The sequence below is a fragment of the Rattus rattus genome, chromosome 4 (genome assembly GCF_011064425.1).
Source record: "Rattus rattus isolate New Zealand chromosome 4, Rrattus_CSIRO_v1, whole genome shotgun sequence".
In the NCBI taxonomy this organism is placed as follows: domain Eukaryota; kingdom Metazoa; phylum Chordata; class Mammalia; order Rodentia; family Muridae; genus Rattus; species Rattus rattus.
Window position 1 is genome coordinate 139,422,936 of NC_046157.1, and position 13,203 is coordinate 139,436,138.

Sequence of the window (13,203 nt, forward strand, 5' to 3'; positions counted from 1 at the left end):
TGGCTGTTGGCTCTTTATTGACCAATCAAAACCCAATTGGAGACAGGGGCCCTCAGCATCTGGACACACAGATTCCGGTGTCATTTGGGGAGCCAGGTTAAGACAAAGCATTAGAATCAATCCTCGACGCTGACTGATGCCCATGGAAGATGACTATCTAGGCAAAGTGTACTCTGATTTATGGTAAGGGAGCCCCACTCAAGTGAGCTTAGAGAGAAGCTTATTCCACACTCAGCAGAATTGTAGTTTTCCTGACAGTACAGCAGAGTTAGACAGTTCTTGGAATATAAGAAGCCTAATGACTGTGGTGATGTTGAAGTCAGTACCCTGGGTGTGGCTTTCTGTAGACATCAGCCAGCACAAAGAACTGTGATCAGGGTGAAATGGCTCGCACCATCCCAGCAGCAGACTCTACTGCTGCAGACATAGTCCAGAAGATCCCTAACGTAAAAAGGGGCAAATGGTGAATACATATAAAAATGCCCTTGAGATACACAAAAAAATGCTTCAGAAAGTGCTACAGGGCTCAAAATAATGAGCAGGAATAAGAAACATCTGTTTTATGGCTCCGATGAGTATACTTTCCTTCAGGCTGAAGGAACCTCTCTCTAATGTGTTTATACTCAAATACAAGTTTTAAAATAGTCAATAAATTTGCTCCATGCCTAATTAGACAAATAATGAAAGTTGTCCGATAAAATATGGTTTGCTGAAACAATGTATTTATACAAAACAAATGTTATCTAGATATAGGAAAAAACTAGTATCAACATTGATGACTACCTGCTTCTAAATTCTGACATTCTAATAAATAGTTATAAAACCCTAGTACCTGTTATTATGACAGACTAGTGGAAAATAATTTATTTTCTTTTTTTAAATTTTGTTTTCAGACAAGTTCATTTCCATGAATGACCTTGAACTCTCATCCTCCAGCCTCCACTTCTTAAGTGCTAGGGTCAACTTATTCAGCATCCTGGGCTGAATTTAGACTGAACCCTGGGCTCTATGCATGCTAACCAAGCACTTTATCAAGTGAGCGTCATCTCTGGCCTAAACTGTAAAGGCTCACTTTAGGTACTAATAACCTGGCACATTAGAAAATTCAATAATTCATTAGATAAGTGTGTGTGTGTGTGTGTGTGTGTGTGTGTGTGTACACGTGTGCATGTATGCATGTGCACTAATATAATTCATGACAGAAGATTGATTTAAATGGGATGATACAGTATTCTGCCTTTTAGTCTTCTGATGATAAAAATCCATCATTCTGTCTTTTCTTGATCTTTATATGTTTCTCTTTTTAAAGACAGCTATGAAAAACCCATTATTGTTCCTTTATAAAGTCTGCTTTGCCCACTGTGCAGTACAAAACCACTAAAGTCAAAGTGAAAGAATTTATTAATGAACAGCCAAGCACGGAGGCAGGACTGCCAGGTTAGATCTACCTTCTTAATAATAGACTGAGGGTTAACTAGGGGCTAACCAGGGTGATCTCAGGTGATAGAAAGATGATTGGGTTGGGGTCTTTATGGTCAGAATGTGTGATTACTCATGGCTGTCTACTGGACAAATGCTCAGACAATGGACCTGTTAGTGTAATTGGAGGGTAGAGTTTTTGACTATAGTTCTTTGTGTAGTCTTGAGAACTTGACTTTTTCCCATTCAGTTTGGCACGTTTGTTGATTTTTATATGTGGGTCTTTCCTGTATTTATTTAAATAAATTGGTAAGAGGTTTGGATAATATTTTAAATGGAACTATTTCTAAAATTTTACTTGATGTTGCTTATTGCAAGAATAAGAATCACAACAAATTAAGGAATATTTACCATGTATCCTGCAACTTTGTAGTTTTTGTAAGGTGACTTGTGGTTTGCTTATAAAGAATTTTCTATATAAACAACTGTGACATCTGTATGACATTTACATTTTTGTTTTCATGTTTGTTAATTTAAAATGAAGTTTAGCAACAGGATTAATTGTCAGATTGTGGAGAGTTATCCTACTCTTGGCATTAGCCTGGGTTGTTTGGGGATTTCTATGGGGCTCATGGGATTAGATGCAACCCATTCTCACTATTGGCAGCTTCATTTGGTGACAAGAGATGCCCAACTGGGGCTCTGTCTCCCATTATTTGACAATTTTATTAGATTCACTTTATATATGTATATATAATAGGAAACTTCTACTGTGTTAGGTTTTCACGCAACACTTTAAATAGACCTTAGTTTCAGCTGTCCCTCCTCTACACAAATCATTGAAGATGGAGAAGTCAAGCTCTTGTCTACCTCGATCTTTGCCCCTGTGGACTAGTATTCATGATACTGGAAGGTACTCTGCACAGGACCAAAAGAGAAAGCTAAACATCAACCTGGCAAGATATGCTCATGCAATAGTGGCACAAAGCTTGCAGGAGTAACTAATTCATATCGGATTTGAATCAAGGCCCATTCCAATAGATTGAACCCATACCCAACACTGCTTGTGTGGTCAAGAACCTGTGATTAGATAGCCCAAGATCCTAGGGAAAACCAAATACTACTGTTCTGCTAAAGGAACGGAGCAATGACTCCTATAGACATTCTGCTATACTCACCAATCCTTTCCTTGCTCAGCCATCATCAGAGAAGAAGATGGGAACGAATACGGAGACTCACAGAAAGACAATGTGAACAGAGTGAGGAACCTTTCGGAGTGCTCAGTTCTAAATAGAAAGTTTCCATCAAATCCCTATCTTCAGGACTCAGGAATCTCTGGAAACAGAGACAGAAAGCGTGTGAGTACCAGATGGGATGGAGGACACCAAGTAATTGAAACTTTCTAGATGCAACAGGTCTGGCACACATGTGAATGCAGTGACAGTGGCAGCATGCACAGGCTCATCACATGTTTGTACCAGATGGTGTTCTAGAGCTGAGAGGAGAAGTGAATACATATCCCCATCCCTAAACCAGAACCCATCTTCAACTGATAGACACTTGCAAATTAAAATTTAGTTTTCTCCAAGGGAGTCTCACTGGGGAAAACAAACCACTATTAAAAGATAGTCCCACTCCACCTCCCAAAAGGTAGGCCCCATGTTTAGCAGTAAATGGCTACGCAATACAAACTCAGTGGCATCTTTTGAGGTACTTTGTCTCATGATGTTAAGTCAGGTATCCTAGGGTTTTACTGCTGTGAACAGACACCATGACCAACACAAGTCTTATAAAGGACAACATTTAATTGGGGCTGGCTGATTTAATTATTCAGAGGTTCAGTCCATCATCATCAAGGCAGAAGCGTGGCAACATCTAGGCAGGCATGGTGCAGGCAGAGGTGAGAGTTCTACATCTTCATCTGAAGGCTGCTAGTGGAAGACTCATTTCTAGGCAGCTATTGTGAGGGTCTTAAGCCTACACACGCAAAGTGACACACCCACTCGAACAAGGTCACACCTCCTAAGAGTGCCACTCCCTGGGCCAAGCATATATAAACCATCATATCAGGACTTTTTTTTTCTTTCCCCTAACATCACAGGTCTTGGGCAAGCAGAAAGAATGGAAACAGGCAACCTTGGGAGGTAGGAAGTGGGGGGGGGGCTCTAGGATGTACCTGAGACCTGGGAAGTGAGAGAATCTCGGGACTCAAAGGGATTGACATTGGATGAAATGCCCTACAGTGGAGAGAGGGAACTTTTGGAGTCCACCTCCAGTAAGCCTCTGAGGTTGCTTGTCTCTGTTCCCTAGAGGTTAGTTACAGGTGCATATTGCTCTGCTCAGCTTTAACATGGGTATTGGGGATCTGAGCATAGGTCCTTATGCTTGTATAGCAAGCCCTTTACCCACTGAGCCATCTCCCTGGCCTGTTAACTTTTATGATTGTCATCTTTTATTACATTCCTATGCTAGTGAGGAACTCCAGTGCCACATTAGTTAAACAGCGAGAATGCATAGACTTGTTCCTGGTGTTCAGCTTAAATCTGAATATGTCTGATGTTATCTGTAGAATTCATTTTGTAGCTGCTAACGAGGACATTCTGCTTGAATCCCAATTTGCTAATATTTACCATGAATGGACAAGGGTATTTGTCATGTGCTCTATCTGTGGATAGATCAGGTTCACTGTGCAGTCTTTCTGTTAGGAAGCACCATTGTTTTGAAGGAGTTGTGAAAGTTGGACTTGATTCATTAGAGTTTTATATATTTTCCTATTTATTATGTTTATATGCTGGTTTTATGTAGTTATATTTTTGGATGTCAATTTTCTTTTGAGTGATCATGTGTGTGTGTGTGTGTGTGTGTGTGTGTGTGTGTGTATGTGTGTATGTGTGTGTCTGTGTGTCTGTGTCTGTGTGTGATCAGATTTTATAAGTTGGATTTACTGTATGTAATTGGTGTTAGTTATTCCTTTAATTTTAGTTTTGAAATCAACAGTAAATGTATTAGACTTGGGAGATTCTTTTAAAAGGAAAATTTTTGTTTTGTTGTTTTTTTTTTCTTTTTCTTTTTTCTTTTTTTCGGAGCTGGGGACCGAACCCAGGGCCTTGCGCTCGCTAGGCAAGTGCTCTACCACTGAGCTAAATCCCCAACCCCGCTTGTTTTGTTGTTTTAATTACATAAGTATTTTTGAGAAAGGTTCTGTGTAGCCAACGCTGGCTTCAAACACATTATCCTCCTTAGCCAGTCCTGTGAATGTTGGAATTAGGGTGTTGACCCACCATGTTTGGCTGATTGTTTGTTTTAAAAATTAACTTTTTAAAAAGTCTACTTCTTTGTTGGTTAGCTTTATTATTTCTACTGGATAATTTTGTCAATTTCATTTAGTTTAATTAACTTCTCAACTTGAAATTTGCTCATAGCATTTACTTATTTAAATTTTAACAAGTTAAGGATCTGTAATAATTTCTGAAATAAAAAATATACATTTTTTTTACATTGAGAAGAAAGCCAGCATGATTTTCAAAATATTGACACATCATGGATCTTTGGGGGAAAATTAACTTTAACCATGAATGTCAAAGGGTGTCAAATGTTTGAATATAAACCCACTTAAAAATCAGGCATAATATTTTTAGAAATACTATTGATAAAAACTCCCATACTGGGATTATGCTCATGGTCATGTGTGTGCTAGCCAAGCATGTACTCCTGAGTTACATCTCATGTCCCACATGGTTGGATATATTTTTGCAAAATAATTAATTATGTAATAGAATTATTTGATTTGTTGTAATTTAAAACTTTAAAATACTACACATAATAATTTTCACTGGATCTGAATAAAATGTCTCTTCAGTATGTAAACTTCTTCCCCACAAAAAGAGATATGCAGTTGTTTTCTCTTTTCTTACATAGCATAAGTGTAACCATGGGCTTTTCTATCTCATCCAAGTTCACTAATAACAACTCAGTGCCTTATTATTTATTAAAGAAAGCCTAGACTATCAGCTAGGCTTGTTCTCCAATTCACTTGCGACTTCTATTAACCCATTTATACTGGGTTATGTCAGGTGTGTGGCTAATGACCTTTCCTCAGTTTCATTCGTCAGACTTCCTCTGAGCCTGTGAGAGTTTCTCTCTCTCTCTCTCTCTCTCTCTCTCTCTCTCTCTCTCTCTCTCTCTCTCTCTTCAGCTTTTATTTCAGGAAATGCTTCCACATAGTGAGCAAGAGATTATCCCTGCATGTGAATATATGCATAAATTCCTCTTTAGCTGCTAAATGTCAGTGTGGAAGAACATTCTTAAAGACATCAAGTGTTTGATAAAACACCGAGTCATAGAATTTACAAGGAACATATGAAATTCTCAGAAGTCAGTGTTATAAAAGTTGTATAGTCATATGCTTTAAACTTTGAGTTTATTTTGTTTATTCCCATCTATAATATAAGCAAAAAGAAAAAAAATGAAAGAAATGAAGCTATAAATATCATAGATACAGGCTAGAGAATTACATCAAAGCCTGACATCACATACATATGCATGGAAGTTGTGAGGCTGATTTATAATTTCACTCTTTAATTATTGACAGTCATTAGGGAATGTTTTCACTCTCTGTTTCTGAACTGGCTTGAAAGGCTGTAGATAGATTTCAGAGTTATTGAAATGAATTTTTAGTTTTTTAGTTTAATAATAAAATTTGTTGAAATTCAACAATTATGTTTACATACCTCCTAGAAACTATCCTTGTCATTACAGTGTTGTTCTGATTTTTTTTTGACTCTAGGGCATTTAAATTGTAAGTTATTTTTAGTTATAGTTGATACTTCTGGATTTTTCTCATTTAAGAAACAATTGCGCTTGTCTGAAGATCAAACTCTTCTTAATTGGATGTTGGTAGAAAGTAAGCATTCAAGTAAGTCAGACCTCAGTTGGAATCATGTCCTATCTCTGCCTCCATGTCTTGGGAAAATCTTCTAGTCTTTGAAGTACTGACTTCTGTTAAGAAAACCAAAGTACTTTAGTTTTTGCTTAAATATAAAATTATATGAGCTACTATTCTATCATGAGTAGACACAACATGAACCCTTGAACAACTTGCTTTTAGGTGATTATTTAATACCTCAGATAGATGCAGGCACCCACAGCCAAACAGTGTATGGAGCTTGGGGACTCTTATGGAAGAATAGGAGGAAGGATTGCTGGCCCTGGAGAGGATAGAAACTCCACCAGAAGACCAACAGAGACAACTAATCTGGACCCTTGGGACTCTCACAGGTTGAACTACCAACCAAAGAATATACAAGGGCTGGATCTAGGTCTCCCTGCACATATGTGGCAGATGTGCAGCTTGATCTTCATGTGGGTCCTGAACAACTGGAGCAAGAATTATCCCTAAAGCTGTTGCCTGTATGTGTGGTATGCTTGTCTAGCTGGCCTTACCTAGCCTTGTAAAGACTTTATGTGCCAGGGTAGAGGGGATACCCAGGGGTGGGGGAGCACCCACTCAGGAAAAAGGGATGGAGATGGGGGAAGGATTGTGGGAGGGTTGACCAAGAGGGAGTGAATAAATAAAACATAAATAAATAAAAAGATATTAGTGTATTGCTTAAATGATAACTCTCTGTAAAATACTTCACTTGAATTGTGGGATATAAATGGTTAAGCACATTTATTTGAATATGTAAATTTGTATATATTGTAGTATATGCTCCAGTCTGATACTAGGATCTGAAACACCTGAATCATCAGTTCTTACTCCAATTATGATTTCATATATCCTTAAATATATTTACCAAATCTAGTGGATTCAACAGCCAGCACAAGGAATGTTAGAAATACCAGAGGTAAATGAATGAAATTCAAGATATATAATTGTCTAAAACAATTGTGTAGACAGCATCACCTTCTATGGTCAAGGAGCAGAGTTAGTTCAAACTCACTGCCTGCTACTTGTGTGCAGATCTACAGTCTAGGGATTCATTCGGTGTTGTATAATCTATCTGACATTTTGATGTGGAATAATTTGTTAGAATATTATTATACAATATATTATTATATTGTATTATTATACAATGTTGAGGCGCTCCTGTAGTGAGCTTCATGGATGTATAAGTTTCTTCATGCCTGAAAGAGCAGTTTCCATGTTTCCAGGGCACTCTCTAATAGAATGTTTCTTTTGAGTCTGTAATATGAAGAGGACACTGGCTGAAGGACTGAATCTGAAAAATGTCTGTGCCTTCAAGGCACCAGAACAGAAATGGAACTGGTGCTCATCTGAAATGAGAAATCAGTGTGAGGGAACTCTGAGGTGAAGACTGAACAGAACATTTTCCTTTTCTGTGCCTTTGATTAACTACGGAGTTTCATTTCCTCTACAGAAGAAAAGCTGACAATAAAGACCTTATTTGGAATTAGACTATTAATAATTATAAAGGCTGATTGAAAGAAGACTATAAATAGGACGAGATCTCTCCAGAAAGACACGTCCTACCAAAAGTTTCTATTGTGTGTTTTGAGAGCACTCGTGCTTTCTGGCCTCTTATTTTCAACGAGTATTTCTTGGACCCAGAGTGTACTCAAGACCAAATATAATCTTGATATCAATGAGTGGGGGGCAGAGAAAAAACAGCTAGCAGCCAATTCCTTTATCTGTTTCCAAGAAGTCGTCTTTTCAGGAAGAACAAGCAAGCCATTTTTAAATTAAAGTCTTGGGGGAAGAATTGTTCTTTTCACTGGGGGTTGAATGAGTTGTGACCTTTACCACTGTGTTATCTAAAGATCTGGGCTCACAACACAGCGTGTGGCTGTTCTTAATGGCACCCTGCTCAGGCTATATGTTCTTAATGGCACCCTGCTCAGGCTATATGTCCCAGATTGTTAATGAGGGCTAAAGATGTTCTATTTTTCCTTGTTTTCACCACTACGGTATATTTTTCAGTTGTTGAAGTTTTGAGATATTGTATGATCCTTATTTCCAGTTTAAGCCTTATCTAAGGTAATTAGGGCTTCATTAAAAGTTACGAAAAAAATTTGTCCGCATAATGAGTCTCGAGTAAGTTCAGGCTGTTCTATGGCCTAGATAAACATCACTCAAACATTCCCTATACAGGTGTAATGATACTTTTTCTTTCTCTGTATTTTGATGGTAGATAGTGACATGCTCATCTCAGGCCACAGCTTATCCATAAACAGACATGTGGTTCACTTTCTCTAATAGTTCTCAAATCCTCCACAATTCTATGGTCCCCATTTCCTTTAATTTCCAAATAAAGCAACAGGTTTCATGTCATATAGTATCCGAACAAAGTCCAAGAATGGAGTCTTATGAAGGGAATTCTGAATGCTTGTGGGAAAACTCCAAGAATACAAGGCAATAGTCTAGTGATTTCACTTTCTTCAAAAACATAGGAATGGTTTTGGAATATACTTTTTGTGTTCCTCCCAGGAGTAGTGGGTCAGCATGAACTTACTTCAGATTATTCATCACAACTGTCTCTTGTTGTTTGTTTATATGCCTCTATGGAAAAAGCACATTTTTGCCATGTGTGGTTGGTCTTTGTGATTCTACCCTTTATCCAGGGACTCTTCTTAACCCTCAGAGTATAAATTGTCTAATTATCTGAGTAAAGTTGGCTTTTGCATGAGACTTTAGTCCACCTCATTTTTAGGTCCTACTCTCCCAGGTTCACACTGCTAACTAGAGCTGTAAGCAATATAGAAATATAGAAAACACAAAGTGCTCTCTCTATCTTTCTTAGTACTTCTTGGATGGTATTCGGTTTTCCATTGTTTTTCTTGCATATCTTTTCCAGAACTGTTCTTGAGTCTCTCAAGGATTTTTCTTACTTTCCCAATTACAATGGCTCTTCATCTTCATCGTGTTGGCTACTTTTTGTCTGGAGATTTGTGTATTAAACAAAAACTTCAGCACAGGAAGAAAATTAAATCAGCCTTCTAAAACCAGCATTTATTTCTTTCCCTCAAAGTATTTTCCTTTAAGATTAGGCTGCTGCCATTTGCAGGGGTCCCCCTACAGTCGTACTAACCCCATTTTAAAAGATTTCCTTGTAATCTTATCCGTTCTCACACACTTTCGTATCCAAACCCAAAACAACCAAAACTTCATTTTTCATGAAATCCCATGAATCATATTGTAAGTCGACTTTTTACCAAAGTTGTTAAAGTACTGTTTTTAACAAAACAAACAATTTGATATAGTTCAAAATACAATTTTATGTCTGTCAGTCCAGGTCATTCACTTTCAAACAAATTCCCCAGAATTGGATCATCAAAATTAAAAGCAATGTGTATAGAAATATGGAGATCAGGTTAAAGACAACATCCACTTTTATAGGGCTATTTTAAAACTTCATATCATATTAACATAATTATAAATTAAAAATGGTTTATAAATATGGTCTATTATATTGTTATAGGAATACTGTTGAGAAATTAATTATATCAGTTCAACAGAAAAGTACGCATGGGCACAATAGTCATTCCTAGTTCCCTCAGCTGCCTATTGGGGAATATCGCTTTATTTTAATTAGCGATAATCCTGCCTCGGATAAACCTCATTGGCTATGATACTGCCACTGCGCAAAGCTTATCGCTTTATTTTAATTAAAACTATTTTTTAAAAATTAAAATGTAGTCCCATCCTTTCTCCTTTCCATTTCTTCCCTCCAACACCTCCCACATGTCCCTTAAATTCATGGCTTCTGGCTTCTTTTTTTTTTTTCCATCTTTATTAACTTGAGTATTTCTTATTTACATTTCGATTGTTATCCCCCTTCCCGGTTTCCCGGCCAACATCCCCCTAGCCCCTCCCCCTCCCCTTCTATATGGGCTTCCCCTCCTCATCCTCCCCCCATTACTACCCTCCCCCAACAATCACATTCACTGGGGGTTCAGTCTTGGCAGGACCAAGGGCTTCCCCTTCCACTGGTGCTCTTACTAGGCCATTCATTGCTACCTATGAGGTTGGAGGCCAGGGTCAGTCCATGTATAGTCTTTGGGTAGTGGCTTAGTCCTGGAAGCTCTGGTTGGTTGGCATTGTTGTTCATATGGGGTCTCAAGCCCCTTCAAACTCTTTCAGTCCTTTCTCTGATTCCTTCAACAGGGGTCTCATTCTCAGTTCAGTGGTTTGCTGCTGGCATTCGCCTATGTATTTGCTATATTCTGGCTGTGTCTCTCAGGAGAGATCTACATCCAGTTCCTGTCGGCCTGCACTTCTTTGCTTCATCCATCTTATCTAGTTTGGTGGTTGTATATGTATGGACCACCTGTGGGGCAGGCTCTGAATGGGTGTTCCTTCTGCCTCTGTTCTAAACTTTGCCTTCCTATTCCCTGCCAAGGGTATTCTTGTTCCTCTTTTAAAGAAGGAGTGAAGCATTCGCAGTTTGGTCATCCTTCTTGAGTTTCATGTGTTCTGTGCATCTAGGGTAATTAGAGCATTTGGGCTAATATCCACTTATCAATGAGTGCATACCATGTGTGTTTTTCTGTAATTGGGTTACCTCACTCAGGATGATATTTTCCAGTTCCATCCATTTGCCTATGAATTTCATAAAGTCATTGTTTTTGATAGCTGATTAGTATTCCATTGTGTAGATGTACCACATTTTCTGTATCCATTCCTCTGTTGAAGGGCATCTGGGTTCTTTCCAGCTTCTGGCTATTATAAATAAGGCTGCTAAGAACATAGTGGAGCATGTGTCTTTTTTATATGTTGGGGCATCTTTTGGGTATATGCCCAAGAGAGGTATAGCTGGATCCTCAGGCAGTTCAATGTCCAATTTTCTGAGGAACCTCCAGACTGATTTCCAGAATCATGGTACCAGTCTGCAATCCCACCAACAATGGAGGAGTGTTCCTCTTTCTCCACATCCTTGCCAGCATTTGCTGTCACCAGAATTTTTGATCTTAGTCATTTTCTCTGGTGTGAGGTGAGATCTCAGGGTTGTTTTGATTTGCATTTCTCTTATGACTAAAGATGTTGAACATTTCTTTAGGTGTTTCTCAGCCATTTGGCATTCCTCAGCTGTAAATTCTTTGTTTAGCTCTGAACCCCATTTTTTAATAGGGTTATTTGTCTCCCTGTGGTCTAACTTCTTGAGTTCTTTGTATATTTTGGATACAAGCCCTCTATCTTCGGCAGGATTGGTAAAGATCTTTTTCCCAATCTGTTGGTTGCCGTTTGTCCTAACAACAGTGTCCTTTGCCTTACAGAAGCTTTGCAGTTTTATGAGATCCCATTTGTCGATTCTTGATCTTAGAGCATAAGCCATTGGTGTTTTGTTCAGGAAATTTTCTCCAGTGCCCACGTGTTGAGATGCTTCCCACTTTTTCTTCTATTAGTTTGAGTGTATCTGGTTTGATGTGGAGGTCCTTGATCAACTTGAACTTAAGCTTTGTACATGGATTGATCTGCATTCTTCTGCATGCTGACCTCCAGTTGAACCAGCACCATTTGCTGAAAATGCTATCTTTTTTCCATTGGGTGGTTTTGGCTCCTTTGTCAAAAATCAAGTGACCATAGCTGTATGGGTTCATTTCTGGGTCTTCAATTCTATTCCACTGGTCTATCTGTCTGTCTCTGTACCTATATCATGCTCTGTAATACTGCTTGAGTTCAGGGATAGTGATCCCCCCAGAAGTCCTTTTATTGTTGAGGATAGTTTTAGCTATCCTGGGTTTTTTGTTATTCCAGATGAATTTGCAAATTGTTCTGTCTAACTCTCTGAATTCTGGCTTATTTTTAAAGATAATTTTGTATATGTTTCTAAATATAATCTACTCAGTCTGATGTTTTCTCCTTTATATACCTATGGTAAATATCAACAGCAATGACTAAAACTAAATCAATTAAAACGACAGTCCATAATAAAACTTACGTGAATGTTTTCATGCTTTTACTACATCTTATTATACCTCAACTTTCAAACCTTACCTTAAAATATTTTTCTTTCCTCTTTAGTGAGAGCTGCCACCTTGACAGATTAAGAATGATTTTACAGATTCTTCTTCACATATACAAATCGTTAGCATCAATTACCCTTACATCATGGGGACATTACTAAGAAAATAAAAGTTACTGACCACAATCACTATGATGTAGTGTTCCTATGATGGTCAGTCCATAATCACGATAGCTACTAAATGGCTTAAGTGTCATCCCAATATTGGTCTTTTAGACAAAGGGCTCATTCATATATCACCTGAAAGGAAGAGAGATAGATTTTATTATGCTCCTTAAGAATGATGCACAAGTTAATATGGATGAACTCTTTATTTCTAGAATTTTCTGTTTGATAGTTTCAGACCACTGTTGGCCACAAATAATTAAAATTGCAGAAAGCTAAAGAGAAGCTAAGGGGAAAGACTATAGTCAGCATTGATAGCAATATGGTCTTGGTGAAGTTCCTAAGTCCTCATGAGTAACTCTTTGTGAATTTGGTGACAATTACCAAACCCACCGGATAGTCCATTTGGTTTCAGTGCAATGAGTAATTTTATCTTCTTTTGAGTCTGGGTTTTTGCTTTCTTTTGACAAATAGGAATTCTTATTTACCCTGTAGTATCTCAAGAAACAAATCTCAATCTGCAAGTTAGTCCACGTGAGCGCTAGAATCACACGGCAGACCCCAGATCCCACCTTCCATACAGCCCTGGTATCTTGGTTTCTGAATCCCACTAATTATTGTTTATCTGTCAGCTTAGTGCATTCGTAGTCTAGGCAGAATTCACAAGCATTCTTAAGCAGTTCATCACTTCAGGTGT

At 38.1% G+C, this 13,203-nt stretch overlaps 1 pseudogene; it reads right to left on the reverse strand.

The window, feature by feature from the left end:
* Positions 1-9,851: 9,851 nt before the first annotated feature.
* LOC116899737 lies at positions 9,852-10,028 on the reverse strand (annotated as a pseudogene).
* Between the last annotated feature and the right edge of the window lie 3,175 nt (positions 10,029-13,203).